At 45.2% G+C, this 21,284-nt stretch overlaps 1 long non-coding RNA gene across 2 annotated transcripts; it reads left to right on the top strand.

Moving 5' to 3' along the window:
- LOC110435352 lies at positions 7,943–11,725 on the top strand. Of its 2 annotated transcripts, none has more exons than XR_002453000.1 (5): positions 7,943–8,243; positions 8,410–8,561; positions 8,941–9,026; positions 9,538–10,564; positions 11,435–11,725. It is a non-coding gene; the product is annotated as an uncharacterized LOC110435352 (long non-coding RNA). The 2 variants fall into 2 exon arrangements; XR_002452999.1 differs by having other exon boundaries at positions 7,948–8,243; positions 10,402–10,564.

Genomic DNA, 21,284 nt, shown 5'->3' with positions numbered 1-21,284 from the left:
TGAATTCGTAGTTTAAAACTTTTGATTTGAATTCATGGCTTCGAAATTTGATTTTAAATTTTCTTTGCAGACTGTTTTTTATACTCAGCAAAGAAAAAAACACTCAGCAAAGAGGTCTCTTTGCCGAGTTTTTTTTGCTGAGTGTTTTTTGGCACTCGGCAAAGAGTGGCCGAAAAAAACACTCGCCAGACCGTTTAACACTTAGCAAAGAGCCGGATTCCGGTAGTGACATCCACATCGGCCATAGAACAAATACTAATGGTCTGTTGCTCCAATGCTCATACAAATGCCTGTCATTTCAAGATGGCTGCATACTGTTGCTCCAATCACTTGTACTGCTCTGTCTCTACAAATGCCTCTAGTTGCCCCAGTTTTCTTTGGCAGAGACACAACCGTATTTCAAGATGGTTGTGTGTATCATCAGATTGGATCCAAAACTACTAGTCTGCTATGGGTGGAGCTATCATTTGTGTACGACCATACGGCAATCCAAGTGTGAAGTATGTTACTACCAGATTATACTCATACAAATATCGTCTTAGTTGGCACCAACTTCCTTTGGTTCTTCACTTTCCACTATAACTTGGCTGCCTTTCAATTAGGTATGTGGTTTCATGTGTGTATTTCCCATTTGCCTCATATTCCCAGCCACACCAAAGTGGCCTTTTTGGATGGACATTCTCTGTTCTCCCTTTTGTCTGTGCTGAATGCTGGAACTTTGTGGATGTGTCATTGCTGTGATGAGGCCTTTTTAAAGTGGTGCTCAATTTATTGAAATCCAATGTACCATAGTTATGATTGTGAAATATAATTTAAAACTATTCAATATATTTGAAAATTAAATAAACTGTAAATGTCAAGGCTCAGTAAGAAAGTGAGGAGTGACCAAGTAAAAAAAGTTATTATACTGGTTAACTGCATGCAGAGCGAGAAAAGATGGGTCACTTGTGCAGCACGTCCACATCGGCAATAGAACAAACACTGCTGATCTGCTACACTAAAGCTCGAACAAAACTTTTGTTACAAATGTAAGAAAAATGTAGTAGTACGCAAAAATCTTGTTTTCAAGCAAATACCTATTCTTTCCTAAAATTAATTGAAAATAATTTTTGAGCCAAGTTATTTTGGTCCACGTCAAAAGATGTTTGTCAGACGATTTAGTACCCGCAATGCCTAGCAACTGATTTACCTAAGAGGAATCAGATGGTAGCACAAAAAACACAAGATTTATGCATGTTAGGCCGTTGCTTAGCTTAATACCCTAGTCTAGATGGTGCTGGTTGGTGCTGCTGCTCTTCTTTATCTAAAAAAAAAGTTGGTGCTGCTGCTCTTCTTATACTTCTATGCTCGGTTACAGGGGCTGTTACTCACCAAAGCTCAAATAAAACTTTTGTTACGAATGTAAGAAAAAATGTAGTAGTAGTAATCTTGTTTTCAAGGAAATACCATTTTTTACTAAAATTAATTTATAACTCTTTTTGAGCCAGGTTGTTTTGGTCTACTTCGAAAGATCTTCGTCAGATGATTTAGTTCCTGCAATGCCGAGCAACTGATTCACGTAACAGTAATAAGATGGTAGCACACAAAACACAAGATTTATAGTGAGGCTGCTGCATAGCTCAATACCCTAGTCCAGTTGGAGCTGCTGCTCTTCTTGTATTGCTATGCTCAGTTACTAGGGTTGTTGCTCAACGAAGCTCAAACAAAACTTTTGTTACAAATATAAGAAAAAAATGTAATAGTAGATAAAAATCTTGTTTGTAGGCAAATAACTATTTTTTACTAAAATTAATTTAAAAGTATTTTTGATCCAAGTTATTTTGGTCTACGTCAAAAGAACTTTGTCTGATGATTTAGTTCCCTCAATGCCTAGCAATTGATTCGCGTAAGAGGAATCAGATGGTAGCACACGAAACACAAGATTTATACTGGTTCAGGTCGTTGTGTAGCTTGATACCCTATCCAGTTGGTGCTACTGCTCTTCTTATATTTGTATGCTCGGTTACAGGGGCTATAATAAGGCTATTGCTCCTAGCTATATGGTAGATGAGAAGGAATGAGATGGATCCCAATCGCGGGGTCCCTACCATCCTTTATTTAGGCTATGGGTAGGGTTACATTGAGAGCAATCAGCTTAACAAATTGATTTTCTAGTTTGTTACATGGCATGCGGGACAGATTAATCCTATCCTATTGTCCAAATATGCTGACTCTAGATAGGCTCGCCGTGGCTTGATCTTTAAGTCACTTGCTTACTTCAGCCATTGTGGTTCACTTTTGTCATGGCTTCTAACCCAATAGTTTGGACATGGTCAAATATAAGCGTGGTGCGGGTACACGTAGCCCATATATATCCGACAAACATGAATCCAATCTTTTCGTAAACATACAGATGTTTTCTTTCCAAAAATGTCTTCAGAATATTTTGACAATATTTCGAAAATTTAAGTTAGGCAAAGTTTAAACCTATGATTTTACAAACACAAATATATATTACAGATATTTAAGGATTGAATTTAAAATTTCACTTGAATGGCTTTGAGTAATCATAACATTTGGAATGTTTAATGTTTATGGAATGGTCTTCTACGTAGCGAATATAAAGCAAAACCCGATTCCACAAAAAATTAAAAAGTTCATATAAAACAATAAATACGAAAATGAGATCCAAGGCGGCAGCGATGGCTTCAACAACACTATCGGCTTGAACAAGGAGCTGTGTTGCTGAAACAGTCAATGCCGGTTTAGAAATCAAGCCGACAGCGATGTTTTGATGGCATCACTGCCGGCTCGAGCGCCAAGCCGGCAATGATGTCGGCTAGAGCCACAAGTCAGCAGTGACACTCAAGAGTATCACTGTCGGCTGGAACTACAAGCTGGCAGTGTTGGCTCAAGCTTCACTCTCGGGTCATGGCACAACCCGGCAGGGTTGCCTCAACTGACAATGCCAGGTTAAGTTATGAACCGACAGTCTTGCAGTACGTCACTGGCAGTTCTGGTATCCGGCAGTGATATGAAGCCCACATTAGTGCTAGTTTGCCACTGTCGGTTCAATATCCAGCGGTGAAGGGGGGTTTTGAACCGCAAGTGATGTCCAGATCTAGCGAAGTGTCCCCAACCCTCCAAGATCTCTGTCATTTATATTTCCCTTTTGCCTCCTATTCCCAATAAAAAATGACAGCTTCTTCCGAACTCTATTCAACATCCGGCATGCTCCTCTCAGCCATGACAGCTAGCTGGCTTGTATTCAGTTAAGTATATATTTGTGGAATAGCAGGCACTATATGTATAGGCAGTTCGTTATGTATATTGTGCCAGTGGAAGTGAAACTTGTTTCTTAATCAGCTTATATATACACAGGTGCATCGATTTCACTTCGTCATTATGCACTCACTCTGCATGACAACCGCACGGATGAGATCAGCTCATTTACACCCTGAACCAGAAGAATAGGCCAGGGAAGTTGATTCAAAAATATGGACAGACAATTGATTAAATGTAGACTAATGGCACAAATTAGAATCCATGGAACTCGCTCCAGATATATATTTGTAGCCCGAGGGAGGATAGTAGTACTGTATATAGAGACATGTGGTTCACGCTGCATGTTGGCATCTGCTCGCAGAACTGAAAATGAAACGGCCCGAAAAAACAAAAACTTATTAGTTAATTGGTAACAATAAGAGCGACATATATTGACTGCTGTGTGTGTGCATTTTATTTATTTATATCTTTTATATAATTATAACTTGATCATCAAGCTGAATACACAAAATTCATTTTCTCTCATGTAAAGTTTTTTCTAGATACCAATATAAACAGAAAATTTTTATGTTTTGTACTGTAAAAATAAATCAGTAACAATGTAAATCCAAAATTATAATGTACATAAGCTTGAAATATTGAACTCATCACGAGTTTACTGCAAAACTCTGGTTTAATTGTATGGCCGATCATTGAAAAGAACCGACAAGTGAATGTGTCATCTTGAAGATAAGAGCTGGTCACCCTTCATTAATTATTTACTTTCCCTAACCCAATATGAAACGCTGATCAATGAGATCTAGATTTCCATTCTGCTTGCAGTTTGCTTGCTTCATTTTCATTTTCCTTTTCTATTTCCCTTTTTCATTATCTACATTTTTAATTTGTTCTTATTAGTTTTATTTATTGTTTACTACTTCTACTTTAAAATGCCAATACCTTGGTTTCACAGCGTTTTATTTCTAACATCTCTTTACTATGCCTGGAATCTAAAATTTCCCTTCTTCTTCAATAATATTTTATTCAATATGCTTGAAGATTTTTGTCATGATCAACCCCGTCTCCCCAAGGGAGCAGTTTCATGTCTAGTTAATCTGCTTTGGTTTCTCGCTGTCATCTCTGATTGTCAACAGCTGAAGAGTTTGTCATCCCACATACTCCAAAACACTTAAAATTGCGTAGCTAGGATCACCAGGGAAAGATATTACAGAAACATCTCTTTCCACGGTGGATCAAGTGCACAAAGCAGCAGCGTGCCGATGCCAGTAGGGGGGTGTAGCAAGCTAGTGGGCATGGATGAGATCCGCTTTCACAATGATTTCTTAATGGTGATGTTTCGTGTATAGTGAGATTGCATTAATACTAGTCTACCACTACTGCTGTAGTGCTCTCATTTGTGTATGACCACGGCCATCCTATACTGTGAAGTGAGTACTTTTTTCATAAAAATATCGACTTAACAGTTGCTGCCGTGTCTGTCTGTCCTTAACTTCTGTAGGTGGTATGATCTGTGTACTTCCCTCGTGCCTCATATTCCCAACAACCACACCGTAGCTGCTTTTCTCATCTATTATTAGATGGACATTCTCTCGTCTACACTTCGGTGGATGCTGGAACCTTGTGGAGCTCACTGTCGTGATGAAGCCATTTTAAAGTGATGGCCAACCCAATTTATTGAATCCATTGTGAAAAAACAATCAAAACTTTCCAACATATTTGAAAATGAAATCGAATATAAATCTCAAGGCTCCCTGATGTTGCATGGCACTCTGAGTATGTGAGACTGAGGACCAAGGGAAGCAAGGAAATTATAATGGTTAACTGCATGCTGCATGGAAAATTGGGAAACTTGTGCTGCTGCCTGTAGCACGTCCAATCAGGAATAGAGCAAACACTACTGCAAGGAAAGGTTTTCAGCATAACCTTTGCATTTTAGCTCTGATTAGTTTTGATTCTTGTGCATATGTGTTCGTATTAACACGTAGATGAGTTTTATAGAATTTCTAATATCTATTTTGGATGTCTGGTCTGTGGTTCCAAACCTTTTGTACTTGTATTCGGAGATTGAATGGTGCTTTTGTATTATGAGTAGACATGAGTAGTAAGTGCGTAACCAGCTGCAGTTCTTCAAGGATCAGGATCATCTGTAGTTCGCGAAGAAAGACAAGTATAATATGTTGCTCCTTGTAGCTAATCACCCTAATACATTTATACATCATATGTAAGGGCCTTGTTTGGATGTAGTCGGATTTACATCAATCCACATGTGTTGAGGTGGATTGGAGTAGAACTTGAACTAAATTCCACCCCAATCCACACCAACACACATGGATTGAAGTAAATCCGACAACATCCAAACAAGGCCTAAGGGTATGTTGGAGGTCCAGTATTCCATTTAAAACACTTGTAAATTACAGCTCCTAATATTTTTCTGACCCAATCAAGAATTCGCTGTTTGGATGGTTGGAGAGCCTAATAATATTACACTTGGTTTGAGACAAAACCATCGGATAAAAATAATCTTCTCATCAGGTCTGGAAAAAAAACAAGACAACTATCATGCCCATGTTCCTCCGGCTCGCTTTGTCTCTACGTCATCAAGAGGCACTGCCGTGCTGCTAGCATCGTGGCCTTGGCCTCCCCCTCAGCCCATCCGAGCTACCATCTGTGACACCACGCCTCGATCATCGTCGACGACACTCCTCCCATGGTGGCGGGGGATCGAGACTGTTGGGCGCCGACCCCGCCATGCCTGGATGTGGAAATCGATCAATCGGATTGTCCTTCCTGCCGCAGCCACCTCAGGCTCCCGTGAAGCTCGTCCTCCCATCGTCGGCGCTGACAGGTGGTGCCTAGCCATCGACAACTGCTAGGAGAACAGCTTCAGAAGGCTGGCCGGTCGACGCCGTGCATGGCAGCATCTGCGTCCTCGTCCCCGGCCAGAACCACGGTGGCGATGGAGGTACCAGCCTACCAGGGGTGATGAAGGCCTGGGTGTACGACGCATATGGGGAAGCCAGTGTGCTCAAGCTGGATGAGGATGCGGCTGTGCCCAACATGTCCATGTACCAGGTGATCATTAAGGTCGTCGGCGTGGCACTGAAGCCCGTGGATGCCATGCGGCGGGCCGGCAAGTTCCAGTTTCTGATCGAGTCACCGATCTTTTCGGCTAACTCCATTTGCACAAATACCTCACGGAAAAAAATGGTCGTATTCTTGTGCACAACATGTTACTCTGGAAGCAAATTACTGGTGAATAAAAGTACAAGACTGCTAACCAGGGCCTAAAGACTTTACTTGCTAGATGTTGTACTTTATTCCTTTTTGCCCTTGAGGTTTTGAATCACATTTTTTATGGATATATACCGCAGCATTGCACTTGTTCCTTTTGAGATTGCTACTGGATAAACAGTCTGGTGCTTATCATTTTTCAGAGTGTTGCCTTTTCTGCAAGTATTGCCAATCTGAGTGTGAACTGACACAAGACCCTTTGCTTCGCCTAATCTCCATGACAAGCCACTGCCATTCTCCACAGCACCACGACAACCTTGGATCCAGCGCCCATAGTTACCATGGTCACCACGAGCAATCATGTTGAATCAGTCCTCTCATGTGTGTCTCTGCATGCTAGCGATGTCGCCATCACTTCTGTACAGGCAATACCGCTTCCTGGAACGTTTCCCATTGGCCTCCTATTCCTAATAAATAAACTATAGAAGAAGCTTCTCGGCAGCTCATTTGAATATACTGCTTCCCTATGCTGCTAGGTTACTGGCTCTCATTCTCTTGAGTATTCGACGAATAGGAAACACAATATATAGGCAGTTGTGTGTTGTGCCAGTCGTGGGTGTATCATGTTGCTGCTGCTCATTGACTTTTTAATAAAACCAATATCTTACTTGGAAGATCTGTTGATCAATACTGTTATTAAGTGCAGACTATGGGTAACCAGTAGAATACATAGTGTGCGCCCTGGTGACAGAAATATGGAGCTTCCATAGAGAAAATTACAAAGGTACACAATGAGATTTAACATGTTGACTCATGGGTCCATACTTTCATGGTTAACAGCCCATCAATGGTGAGGCACAGTTCTGCTACAATTTCTCGTGCTGCATCATAAAACAGAAAACCTACCATTTTCTGACTCGAGCGTACAACACTGGCCAGGCCATCATTGTTTCAGCAAGGCGAATCTGCTATTCACTACTATTTAATGTAGGCCTTTGAATTATTAGTTTTAATTGAAAATAAAATACGCCAACCCTAATTAAATGCAATATTTCTTCCTCATGTAAGTACAAGGCAAAATGGGCAACTAATGTGTCAGTCGCTGTATATATGCGTCGCTATAACATTTAGTAACTGAGTGTCTATCGCTGTACACCTCTTTTAGCAACTCCAAGTTAGTCGCTGTTTAAGGGTTCTGGTGTAGTGATAGGAAACACAGTATATAGGTGCTTATGAGTGTTGAGCACTTCCGTCAGTTGGCAACCCACGATCGTGAGAGCGCCCGCCTTTCCCTACGTTGCCAGCATACCGATGCGAAAAGCTTTTGACACCATCACCGACCCAAGGTGCGCCCAAAACAAAGCTTCTGAGAACTCAGCGCGTGCTCCAATTGCCCAGGTATAAGAGAGAAGGGCCAAAAAAAAAAGTCGCTGACAGTTCAGGTGCGAAGCACGTGAGGTAAAAAAATTTTGGCAACCTTATCCTCTCCTCCTCCTAAGAGGCCGTGACTTCTCTCGTTCTCCCCCAAATCTGTTCGTCTCCACCTACCTCTGTCCTCGCAAAATTGCCGGTCGCCGTTCGTTCCTCACCGCGCGCCGAGTGCCGGCGCCGAGGCCTCCGCAATCGATGGGTTAATCCCAGCCACCATCGTCCCCCATTCCCTACTCCTTGGGCGGCTGCCGCCAAAATCGCCGCTCTCGCTTCTCGATGCACCAGGACCGTGGCGCCGTCGCTGGTACTCACAAGCAGTAAGCTGGCAAGATTGTCTCTCCTCATCTTACCAAATCACCCCGTCTCTCTCTAAAACAAAGCTTCTAGATCTGCATTACATGAGTGTTTAGGGTAGTGGTGCTCAGTCTTATTTGCTTCCCCTTCCTTTCCCATCAAAATTCAGTCCGTATCTTCTTCTTGCAGGTAGATTACATCAAGAGAGCAGCAGATGATTTGAGTGATCGGCCCAACATTTTAATTTGTTCTTATTGGCTGGCTACCTCGATTCCTATTGGCTGCACATGGCTAGATCTATTCGGAAGAGCTGCTCCTTGTAGGCACAGTCCTTTGAGCAGGTGTGGGAGTGCTTCATACTGCCCTCATAATACCTCATTTGTCTGGCGTAGGACATAACTTACACAATCTTAATAATCCGGCTACTGGTATCTATTAATTTGGCCAACCAGTTCTGTAATGTTAAATTTTTATTTCCTATTAGGCCTTAGGGAACCACTAACCAGTTATTTCTTTCAGTGTGCATTTCTTATGGAACTAATCATTTGTCCTAGTGCATTTATTCTGTCTCTGTTCAGATTTTTAAACATTTAAATGCAGTGTAATTTTTATTTTGCTGCTGTTTTTTTTTCCTTTCCTGAGTATGCATCCCTGCCTGGCTCCTTCTAATGTGATATTTTCAACATTTAAATATTTTTTGACATGTTGTCTTGGCTGAAGGCAAAGTACTGCATTGGCAATTGGACATACAAAGATGTTAGCAGAGGACAAGAAGCACAGAAGCTTGCCAACTCCAACAATAATCTGTAAGAACATCATAGTGCTTTGCCAATATATTGTAGTCCTCTCTAAGGTCACTCTTTTAATTCAAAGACGTTGGACAAGCAATTGGCTTATTGTTTTACAGCATATTTAGTGATATTTTTTCATGAATTGTTATGTTTAACTTGTTTTGACTGCAGGATATGGAGATGAGTGGATATGTAGCAGCTTGTAGGAATTAGCAGTTACTCAATTTCTATTTCCTATATGTTAGTTACATGAACAATAGTATTGTAACTTGGGTTTGCTTACTTTATTTTGCAAGGCCTTTAGAATGTAGTTTAAGATCTGTTGACCACTGAACTATGTATGCACAACATGAATGATGATTATGTGTATCAGGCAATTGAGTTATGTATCAAACAATTGAGTGTCACACATTTAATGCTGGCTGGTGTGTGGTTAAAAAGCATATGCTAATCAATTATATGAATAGTTCAATGAGGTTTTATGGATATTATAAATAAGGTTTCCCTAACGCTTGTTGGCTGACAGGGAAACTTTTGACCTTTTCTGATGGTGCTGTTGCTGATAGGGGAAGTTTGAATCTTCCCTGACAGTATGTAACTGACAGGGAAACTCTCCCCTAACGGAAAAGGAAAACCAACGGGAAAATCTCTGCCGACGGTAGCAACCGTCAGGGAACATTCAGGGAAACTTGACTTTCCGTGACATTTTTTTCCTGATGGATTTCAGCACTTTCCCTGACGGAATAAGCTGTCAGGAAAAAAGTTGGCTGGGGTAGCTAAGGTGTCTTATGTTGTTGCTGCTCATTGAATTTTTTTTAATAAAAGCATTGTCTTGCACGGAAGATATGCTCATCAGCACTGTCATTAAGTCCAGACTATGGGTAACTAGTAGAATACATAGTGTGTGCTGCTCCTGGGACAGAAATATCGAGCCTCCATACAGAAAATTACAAAGGGACACAACAAGATTTATTTAACATATTCACTCATGGGTCCATATCTTTTATTGGTTAATAGCCCGTCAATGGTGGTAGGTTCACAGTTCTGCTACAATTTCTTGTGCTGCATTTTCTGATTAGTTGAAGCTAGTAGGCTGCAGCACTGCAAAAATATATAAATATTGCAGAAGATAGATGTGAAGTAAATATAAAACGAATCGCTTTCTTTGGTTACATGATGTGCTCATGTTGAGATAAGTCATATTTTCTGTTCAATAGTGTGCAGAAATTGTGTACATAAACACATCACCTCTTGCAGCTGACAAATTAAATACTTGCTAGTAGTGTACAATACAGACGTTAATATTCATCGATCCATTCCACACCTTTTTCATCCATTACATGAAGATAAACATGTCACAAATAACCATCTGATTTTCTGGAGACAACAGTGTCAGATGGTGCAGACTTGAAGGAGATGCCAGAGGAGGGAGCAAACAGGAGAGGAATACAGTAAACTCAAAAGGTGGCCAGGCGGAGGACGAGAAGAACTCAAAGACACTCTGGCATCTGGCCAGATTGCACGAGTCTACTCCACAGGCATTTGACCACATGGTGAGTCACATGATTGCAGACATTGTGCTTAGATGGAAGCATAATGCCTGGTCAAGATAACTGGAAACATTCTGCATTGTTCTGCTAAAATCAACTTTCCGTCTGCCTCCAATTCCTCTTGCATTCTGAATAAAAGTACCTTGCGACTTTTTCATATTCTTGTATCTTTGTACGTTTTCTCCTGTGTTCTATACTCTGTACTACTACAAGACTTTTGAGTTCTGCAAAATGAAACCATCATCACATATATATGGGCCCAGGGATAGGGTGTAGTTAATATAGCAGGTGTCCCAGAGCAGACTCCTACTTTAGAGATGGGGCCAGTGGACTTATAAGGTGATGACAACTATGTAAATGTGGAATTTTAGAGGCAGTCGTGCACACAACCACTAAAACCGTTCATACTTCCCCTCTACCTTGAATTCCTCTTTCAGTCGCATTGCAACTCTGTGAAGTCCAACTCATGGTGTCAACTTTTATACAAAAGAACAAGTTTGCCCATGCGTTTTTACCCTTGTTTTATTTTGATATTTGTTTTTACCCCCATTTCCAGATCGACAGTTTAGCAGTTTTGATACGGTTGTTACACTGTAATTTCAATAAATAAATATACGTCACTTATATGCACCCGTAGGGTCTTGTTTTCTACCTGTAAATACCACGTTACTTGCTACATTTTTAGTATTATATGGTCGCTGTACCAAGCAGCACTTGTCGTGACTTCCATATGGAAGCAGCATTTGTCCTGACCTCCATGGAAGCAGCACTTGTCCTGACATCCATGGAAATGCGATGCAGTACCCTATCTGTAGCTAGCACTTGTCCTTATTCACCATATGATGCTCTAGCTCCTGGTACCATTATCTGCAGCTAGCTGAGGCCAGGAACATGAATGCAGCAAGGTCATGGCACAAAGGAAGTCATCTGCCATGGCTCAGCAGTAGCCAGCACCATCGCCATGGCAACAAAACCCCTTCCCTCTGAACGTCATTCATCCAATCTGGAGCATTTCCATGAACACTTGCAAGCCATTTCCGTGTTGCTTCCTGTTCCTAATACATAATAGTGGCTTCTTGCCAACAACTCTTTTGATCTTCTGGTTCCCCTCTACTGCTCTACCCTCTGCTGTGTTGAGTATTTGTAGAACATGAAACACTAGCTAAATATTGTTGGGGAACAGCTGCATCCTTCCCCCTGGTAGCGTCGAAGGTTATCCTTCACCCAAGGAACCTCCGACGCCTGAAGCGTCGAAGGATATCCTTCACTGGAAAATACTAATGTTGACGACTCGTCTGGTCGTGCTAAGTGTGTGCAGGGACTGAGACACCGGCGGAGGCCCACGAACAAGGAAAGGGGGGAACCTCCGACCTTCCCGGGTCCGAGGATGGCGAGAACGCGGCCAGGCCGAAGACCTCCGACTCACTTAGGCTAAGGAGGAACCCCCGGGGAACCTTCCCGGGTCCGAGGATGGCGAGAACGCAGCCAGGCCGAGGGACCTCCGACTGGACCAGGCCAAGGAGGAGCTCCCGGGGTGGCCGGGTCGAGCAACCTCCGGCCCAGCCGGGCTGAGGAACCTCCGACACCAAAGCGTCGGAGGATCCGCAACTGGGCGGAGGATCCAAGCCTCCGACCAGCTGAGGCCCCAGTCAGAGGATGAACGAAGGGCTTGCAATGTGAAATTACACAGGTGTATTAGGGTCAGTAGACTGCGATGAAAGAATATACTGGAATATTCCCCCACCGTCACGGGGCATTTATGTAAATGTCATTAGGTCGGTTTCCAGGCCCTATATAAGGGGCGCGATACCGCCATTAATAGAGAGAGGGGGAGAGAGCATTCACTGTTTTCACCTACTAATGAGCCTGCTGTCCGTTGGAGCTCAGACCTCTCGCGGCACCGAGTGAGAAGGTTCACTATTCACCGTACTGCTGGGGAGTGCGGAGAGCATCTTCCCAACATTGGCGCCCACCGTGGGGCCGAAGTATAACCTGCGATGGCTGGAAAGAGAGCAAGCACCACAGGACCTCGGGCAGGAAGGCCGAGGAGGGCCGTGCGGAGCACGTACGCGACCGTGGAGGGAGAAGGTTCTGAGGGCGAGCAGCCAGAGAACGAGGAGCCGGAAACACGCCAGGAACCTCCTCCCGCCGCAGGCCCGGCGCAACCCACGGCCGCGCATGAGCTCCAGTAGCTGCAAACGCAATTGCAGAACCTTCAGCAAGAGCGAGACCGGATCGCTGCTGCCTACGCCGCCAGCCAAGAGGCAGCGGTGGCCGCGACGCAAGCGGCCGAGATCAGGCAGCAGCTTTCACTCCTGCAGGCAGAAATCCTTAGCATGCAACCTCCACCTCAGCCGACAATCCAGCCCGCTGCTCTGACCGGCGCCGGCCCAACATCAGATGTGCAACCGGCGAACTACGGTGGCATGCTGCGGGGCACGTTGGACCTTCGTTCCCCTTTGTCCGAAGGATTGCAGACCTCGCCTTGGCCAACGACCTACAAACCTATCACGCTCCCTAAATTCAGCGGAAAGGCCGATCCGCGCCAATTCCTGATGAGTTTCGAGGCAGCCGTGGCCTCAGCTGGAGGGAACGAGACCGTGATGGCAAAATCCTTCGTGATCGCAGCCGAGGGAGATGCCTTGGCATGGTACTCGATGCTGAGACCCGGATCAATCTATTCATGGGAGAACCTTCGAGACAAGATTTTAGCGAATTTCCAGGGATTCGCAGTTGAATCACTAACCTCCACGGACCTGTTCCAGTGTCGCCAGAGTCAGGGAGAGGCACTGCGGGAGTACTTCCAAAGGTTCGTGCAGACTAAGGCGAGAGCACCCGGCGTGCCGGAGGAGGTTGCCATTGAAGCGGCCATCAAGGGTCTTCGCATAGGGCCCTTCGCGGCTCATTTGGCCAGAGAAAAGCCAGCATCCATGCATGAGCTGTACCACGAGTTTGAGAAGTATTGCAGGTCAGACAACGACTACCGCAAAAGGTTGGAAGACCAAAACTCTCAGAAGAGGCAGAGCAATGATAGAAACTCTCAGAAGAAGAACCTCAGCCAGGATGAACGCCGGCCACAGCGAGAGGCTGGTGGACAGATGATGAATATCGAGCAACCGAAAAATGACAGGCCGGAAAATAACCATCCACCAGCGGAAGCGCGAAGCTCGGAACGCATACCCAATCAAGCTGGAAGAGGGGGTCGAAATGCGGGATGGCGAAAAAATCAAAGTCAGCGACCACGGAAACAGTATTGTTTCTTCCATGGAGAGGAGAAGGGTCACTCCACCAGAGATTGCCCAGATGCAAAAGAAACTCAGGAGAGGATCAAGAGCAGGTCAGCTCCGCAACCTCCGATACCAGTTGCTCAACCTCGGGAAGTAAATCACACATTCCCTCAAACCTTCTACCATTCATACGTCGGAGGTTCGAGCCAGCAGCACCCAGCTCCACTTCAGCCCAGCGCGCTAGCCTCCGCTTACTATCCCAGCTTCCTACCAGCTTGGCGCCCAGCCCAGCAAACCGCGGACCACAACCTTCCACCAAACTATGTTCCTCCACGACCTCCACACATTACGTACATCGAAACCCCGCAACCCCACCAGCAGTCACTACCTCCTCCCCCAAACCAGCTACAGCTACTCCAAGCCCCACCACCACCAAAAACCGAACCCCACCCTGATAATCAGATCGGCCCTCATACACCCCTGCCCACGATTGGAATGATCTTACCAATAGCTGGAGGGTCCTCAATGGAGTTCCAGACAAAGAAACAGAAGAAGGATCACCTCCGGCTCGTTAACAACGTTGCAGTTCAAGGACCAGTGAGATGCACTGATTGGTCCAGAACCCCAATAACCTTCACTGAGGAAGATCTAAGGTTGGAAAGCTACCCTCACACAGATGCCCTGGTCATAACAACGAATGTCGCGGGTTGGGGAGTAAGCAGGATCTTAGTGGACTCAGGAAGTTCCGCAGACATAATATTTGCCGGGACCTTCGACCAAATGAAGCTCAGCAGAAGCCAGCTCCAACCTTCGGAGTCACCTTTGATCGGGTTCGGAGGAAAGCAGATACATGCTCTGGGGAAGGTCGCCTTGCCCGTATCCTTCGGCACAACGGAGAACGCAAGAACAGAGTACGTCACCTTCGATGTGGTAGACTTGCACTACCCATATAATGCCATATTCGGGCGAGGATTCTTGAACAAGTTCAATGCGGCCGCTCATATGGGATACCTGTGCATGAAAATCCCGGCTCTGCACGGAGTGATAACGGTTCACGGAAGTCAAAAGGAGGCAAGGAACATAGAGAAAGCAATCTACAAGTCCTTCCGGAACATAAACTCCGTAGACTCTACGCAGCATGAAGCTTCCCAGCCACCAGACATGCCAAGGGGGAAAACAGACCTGGCTGATCAGGAGGAAACGAAGTGTGTCCCTCTGCAGGAAGCTGTTCCAGATAAGAAGGTCACCATCTCCGCCACCCTTGGTAGAGAGGAGGAACTCGAATTGCTAGACGTGTTGCAAAAGAACCAAGATATCTTCGCTTGGAGTGCCGCTGACCTACAAGGAGTCAGCAGAGACATAATAGAGCATTCGCTGGACATTGATCCGAGAATGAGGCCGAAGAAGCAGAGACAGAGAAAAATGTCCGAAGAAAGAACCTTAGCCGCGAAGGCAGAGGTACAAAGACTCCTGGACGCAAAGGTCATCAGAGAAGTCATATACCCGGAATGGTTGGCAAATGTGGTCTTGGTCCCCAAGAAAAATGGCAAAATGAGAATGTGCATAGATTTTACGGATCTCAACAAGGCTTGTGTCAAAGACTCCTTCCCCTTGCCAAGGATAGATACCTCTATGGACAAAGCAGCTGGTTGTCAGAGATTCTCACTGCTGGACTGTTTCTCTGGTTACCACCAAATTTGGCTCAAAAAAGAAGACGAAGGAAAGGCAAGCTTCACGACCCCATTCGGCACGTATTGCTACACCAGAATGCCAGAAGGTCTCAAAAACGCTGGAGCAACCTTCTCCAGAATGATGGGGAAGGTTCTAGGAAGTCAGCTACAGAGAAACATCATAGCCTACGTCGACGATGTTGTCGTCATGAGCAAGCGCAAGGAAGATCATATCAAGGACCTGCAGGAAACCTTCGTCAATCTTAGATCTGCCGGGCTGAAACTTAACCCGGAGAAGTGTGTGTTCGGGGTCAGCAAGGGGAAAATGCTGGGATATATCATCAGCTCCGAAGGAATTAGAGCTAACCCAGACAAAACAAAAGCAATCATGTCAATGGCAGAACCTTCAAACAAGAAAGAAGTGCAAAGGCTGACTGGCCGAATAGCAGCCCTCAACAGATTCATCTCAAGATCGGCAGAACGGAGCCTCCCATTCTTCAAAGTGTTGAGAGGAGAAGGTAAAACAGAATGGGGTCCGGAACAATCAGAGGCCTTCAGGCATCTCAAAAATTACATTGCAACCAACCTGGTTGTGACAGTGCCTGAGCCAGACACCCCACTACTACTGTATGTGGCTGCCTCCGATCACGCTGTCAGTGGTGTCCTGGTGCACGAGACAAGCGACAGTAAGGGAACGGTGCAAAGACCCGTTTACTACGTATCTGAAGCTCTGTCAGGAGCAAAGCTGAACTATACGGAGATAGAAAAAATCGCGTACGCGGTCCTGTGTGCATCGAGGAAGCTCAAGCATTACTTCCAAAGCCATGAGATTAAAGTGCCCACTTCACAGCCATTGGGTGATATCCTTAGGAACAAAGAGGCTTCCGGACGTATAGGAAAATGGGCGGCCGAACTATCACAGTTTGATATCACCTATGTCCCCAGAACCTCCATCAAATCTCAAGCCCTGGCTGACTTCATGGCAGATTGGACACCTTCGAACAAAAACGAGGAGAAGGTAATCGATCAGCCGTGGACGCTGTATACAGATGGCGCCTGGGGCCAAGCGGGAGCAGGAGCAGCAGCCGTCCTAATCGCACCATCTGGACTCAAACTAAAGTTTGCTATACGACTCGAATTCAAAGCAACAAACAACATAGCCGAGTATGAAGGTCTCATCCTCGGGCTGAACAAAGCTAAGGCTTCGGGAGCAAAAACCTTACTCATCAAAACAGACTCCCAGGTGGTGGCAGGGCAAGTGGAGAAGGAATAGCTAGCACACAACCCGGAGCTGGCAAGGTATCTGGCCGTCGTAAGAGGCCTGGAGAGAAGGTTCAAGGGATTCACCCTGCAGTACATTCCAATAGCCGAAAACTACGAGGCAGACGAGCTAGCGAAAGCAGCAGCCAACAACACCCCCTTGCCAGAAGGAACCTTCCACCAGATTGTTGCAACACCCGCAACCGAATCGTTGCCAAAAGCCTTTCGCTCAGTCCTGCTGACAGAAAGCGAAGATTGGAGGCAGGCAATAGCTGATTGCCTCAAAGGCGAGACAGCTGTAGATGACGAAGCAACAGCCAAGAGGATGGAGGCAAGAGCAAGGAATTACACCTCCATTGACGGGATCCTGTACAAGAAAGGCGTAGTCCAACCTTTGCTGAGATGCATATCACAAAGCGAGGGCAGAGAACTCCTACAAGAGATACACTCCGGGATGTGCGGGTCTCACATTGGACCTCGCGCGTTGTCTGCTAAAGCATTAAGACAAGGCTTCTACTGGCCAACTCACATTAAAGATGCTGAAGAAATAGTGAAGACATGCAAAGCCTGCCAGACCTTCTCACCAATTCAGTCAGGACCTTCAGCACTAACCCAGCTCATACCAGCATCATGGCCGTTGCAGAGATGGGGAATGGACCTGGTAGGACCAATGCCAACTGCTCAGGGGGGAAACAAATTCGCCGTTGTGGCCATCGAATACTTCACAAGATGGATCGAAGCTAAGCCACTGGCAACCATAACCTCTGAAACAATCAGAAAATTTTTCTGGCAGAACATAGTCTGCAGATTCGGAGTTCCAAGCTTGCTCACAGTTGACAACGGGAAGCAGTTTGATTCAGACAGTTTCAAGGAATTCTGCCATCACATAGGAACCAAAATTGCTTTCGCGTCTGTTTATCACCCAGAGTCAAACGGGGCCGTCGAGAGAGCAAACAGAACAATATTCTCCGCAATCTCCAAGATCTTGCTCAACCTACGCAAGGGCAAATGGGTTGAAGAATTACCCAGAGTTGTATGGTCACATAACACAACAGTTTCAAGAACAACTGGGTTCACCCCATTCAAGCTCTTGTATGGGGAAGAGGCAATGTTGCCCGAAGAAATCAAACACCAAAGCTTGCGTTCCATGAAGCAGCAGTTGGCTGAAGATGAAGAGTACTGCAAAGAAACCTTAGAATCAATAAGACTTGAGGCAGTGGAGAACATTACCAGATATCAACAAGAGACCAAGAAATGGAGAGACAGCAAGGTAGTACGAAAAGACATACAAAATGGGAACCTGGTGCTCAGGAAAAAAGGAGATCACCCAAACGCTGGTAAACTGCAACCCAAGTGGGAAGGACCTTACACAGCAATACAAGCGGGAAGGTCGGGATCCTTCTACCTGAAAGACCTCGAAGGTAGAACCTCCACCCACACGTGGAATGTCGACAATCTACGAAGATTTTACATTTGAGTGTAAGGATGACCCCCGCAAAATAAGCGGCGGCATTCACGTCCCTAAATACGCTTGTTTTCTTTTTCTCTCTACTTATTCGCACTCCAAGGTCTGCACTCTTTTCCTCACAGGGGTACTCCTACCAGGAGGTGAGGTTTTTAACGAGGCAGAACCTATGTAAAAACCTCTGAAATATAAAGAGGAATCCACCCCAGAACCAAAGCCCAAAAGTCAAAAAACAGCCAGCAACGAGGCTGTAGCATTCGACAAAACATCACGTGATCACAAGGACCCTCCGCAGCTTTCATCCAAAAGCTAACAAAGCTCGGAATGTCCTCAAAGGTGAAAAAACACCAAATCCTTAGCAAAAGACCTAGCCAAGAGCCGGGCAGCAAGGATAACATGGCCAAAAAGTGAAAAAGTCCTGTCCTCCTCAGGCATCACAACATGGCCAGAAGGAACAAAACCTTCAAACCTGACAAAGACCTGAGGAGAATCAGGCATCAGGAACTATATTATTTTCGCCAAAAGGCGGCGGAGGTTTAACATTCACAAGACAGACCTCAACAAAATTCACATAACCTTCACCAAAATAAGGTCGAAGGTATCCTGCTACTCTAAGCAGACCCCAAACAAACAAAGTGTGAAATCAAAACGAAACTACAATAACCCTCAGTCAGGTACAGCAAAACCAACTACCACAACAACCATCAACAACCCGACAATAAATTTTAACCTAACTAAGTACATAAAATAAATGCATGAAAGCCTATAAAACCAGGCTCACCCTGCCCCCACCCTCAATCAGGATCAGTATACAAAGACCCGAGCATCGAGTGCAAACCAAGCAGTCAAAAAGCAAAAATCCTAGAACACCATGGAAGCAGGAGTTAGCCTCACAACAGCAACAAAAGTTTGTATCGCACGAAGCTTCGTAATACTAGAACCGCGGCGTTGTGATGAACATCGACCACAAAGTCGTGTACAGCCACAACAGAAACAATGGAAGTCAGACTCAGAGGTCTCTGAAGGGTATCGCACGAAGTCTTGTAACATCCCTTCAGAACCTCCGACTCAGATAGCTGAAGGTTCTCCTCGACAACACTCCACGGGAGTCGAGCAAAGGAAAAAAAATAGCACAATTCAGCGAAGGATCCTTCGCGCCAAAAAAGTCGAAGGTTCTAAGGCCAAGAAGCAGCGATCCTCCGCGCAAGAAAAAATCAACAACACCTTCGCAACATCAAGCATCAAGAACAAGCAAGCCACAGCAACACAAAGATCCTTAGGATCAACACCACCGTGACGTTGCAATATATAAATGCTGTAGCGCGAAGGTTGTAATAAAAATGAGATCGAAGGTTGTAGCAAACTTAAAAACTTTATTATTGATGAAGAAATCATTACAAAAGAACGTTTACAAGGAAAGAATAAAATCATCCTTCGACCCATAAAAAGTCGAAGGTTATAGGTAGCTGAGACCATGTGGTAAAAATGTCTGATCTTTATTAACCATATACAATGTACATAACAGAAGCTTACAACAAAAAACGAGAAACATCCTCCGACCGTAAAACGTCGAAGGTTCTAAGACCCTCGCACAATTCTAACATACGAATCTGGAAAAAGCCTAAGATCATCGCAGTAATCAAGAACAAGGAAATCAACTAAGTCATCAATACTACGCGTAGGATACTTATGGCGCCACCAGTCAACTAGATAACCCCTCGCATACAGATCTCCACGCTTGAACGTCACCGGGGTAACGTAACTTCCTTCGACAAAATTCGAAGGAAGATCTTCCAACGGAGCAGACCTCACAACCTGCGCACAAAATAACAACTTCAAAACCAAAACGTATCACGAAGGATAAAACCAAAACATATTACGAAGTTTTCGAACCTCCGGATATCCATGGAGAAAAGGCTCAGCAAAATCCTCGGAAACCTCCGACAGCCAGCGTACCCTATCCTTCTCACCAAAGATGTGAAGGATAGGATATGGCGGCTGCATAAACACATCAAACCAAGTCATAAAAAAAGAGAGGAGAAAAACACAAATAGCCTACGGCAAGGTAAAAAAAAAAACAAAAACCACCACCTAAGCCGGAGGCCATGAACCTCGGCGCGCAAGCGACTGGACAAATTCAGATCCTTCGCCATCAATATCATATCCAACAAACTCGAACATATCCACCAATCTCATGTTAGGGAAGGCAATTCGCCAGTACTCCCACAATTCGCCAGAAACATAAATCCCTTTGTAAAAAATTGAAAGGGGAGTAATGTAATGATCCTGCGCAGGTCCTCCGCCAGAGACCTGCGCAGGATCAAAGTGTAAAACAAAGGCTTATCTGAAAACAACTTGATATATTACATCCACAACATTCTGTACAAAATAAGCAAAACCTCCGACCTTATTTACAAAAAAGCGTCACATGCTTGGACGCAAAAATAGACTAAGAAAAACCTAAAAACTAACAAGCCTCACACCTGAGGCGGAGGAGGAGCAGAAGTCTCGGGCAGCTCTGAAACCTTGGCACCAGATCCCTCCGGAGCCTTGGCACCAGCATCACGAGCCTCCGCTTCAGTCTAGGTCGGAGGACGCGCCTCCCTCGGTGTACGCGAAGGACCGGCCTTGTCAACCTTAGCCTCCTTCTTCGCAATCTCCTACAAAATACCCATCTTAAGTAACATTGCAAAGCAGCAAAGCAAAATACAAAAAGAAAAAAAAAACAAATCAACAATACCTCAGCGCGACGAGCCTCCGCCATCTTCTTCGCCTCAGCCCGCCCAAACCTAATCCAGAACGAACTGATAAAGTTCCGGACAGATTTGCGCAGGCTAGGGGTGCCTTCGCCAACGTCCTCCGCTGCAGCAAATTCCTCCTTGGCGACTCCCTCCGCGTGAGAGCAACCTCCGCGGCGTAAAAGCCTAGCGAAGGAGCTAACCGCGGCCAAAGCCCCAAAATCAACAGCACCTCCGACAAAGTCGGGGAGCATGCGGATATGAGACTTCAGCCATGCGAGGGCAGCCCCAACATCGCCGCCGGGCGGAGGAGCAGAGGTGCTTCCCCCAAACTTCGCAAGCGAGTCGGCATAGAGCCCAACA

This window comes from Sorghum bicolor, chromosome 5, assembly GCF_000003195.3.
Source record: "Sorghum bicolor cultivar BTx623 chromosome 5, Sorghum_bicolor_NCBIv3, whole genome shotgun sequence".
NCBI lineage: Eukaryota > Viridiplantae > Streptophyta > Magnoliopsida > Poales > Poaceae > Sorghum > Sorghum bicolor.
This window is presented reverse-complemented; position numbering and strand designations above follow the sequence as displayed.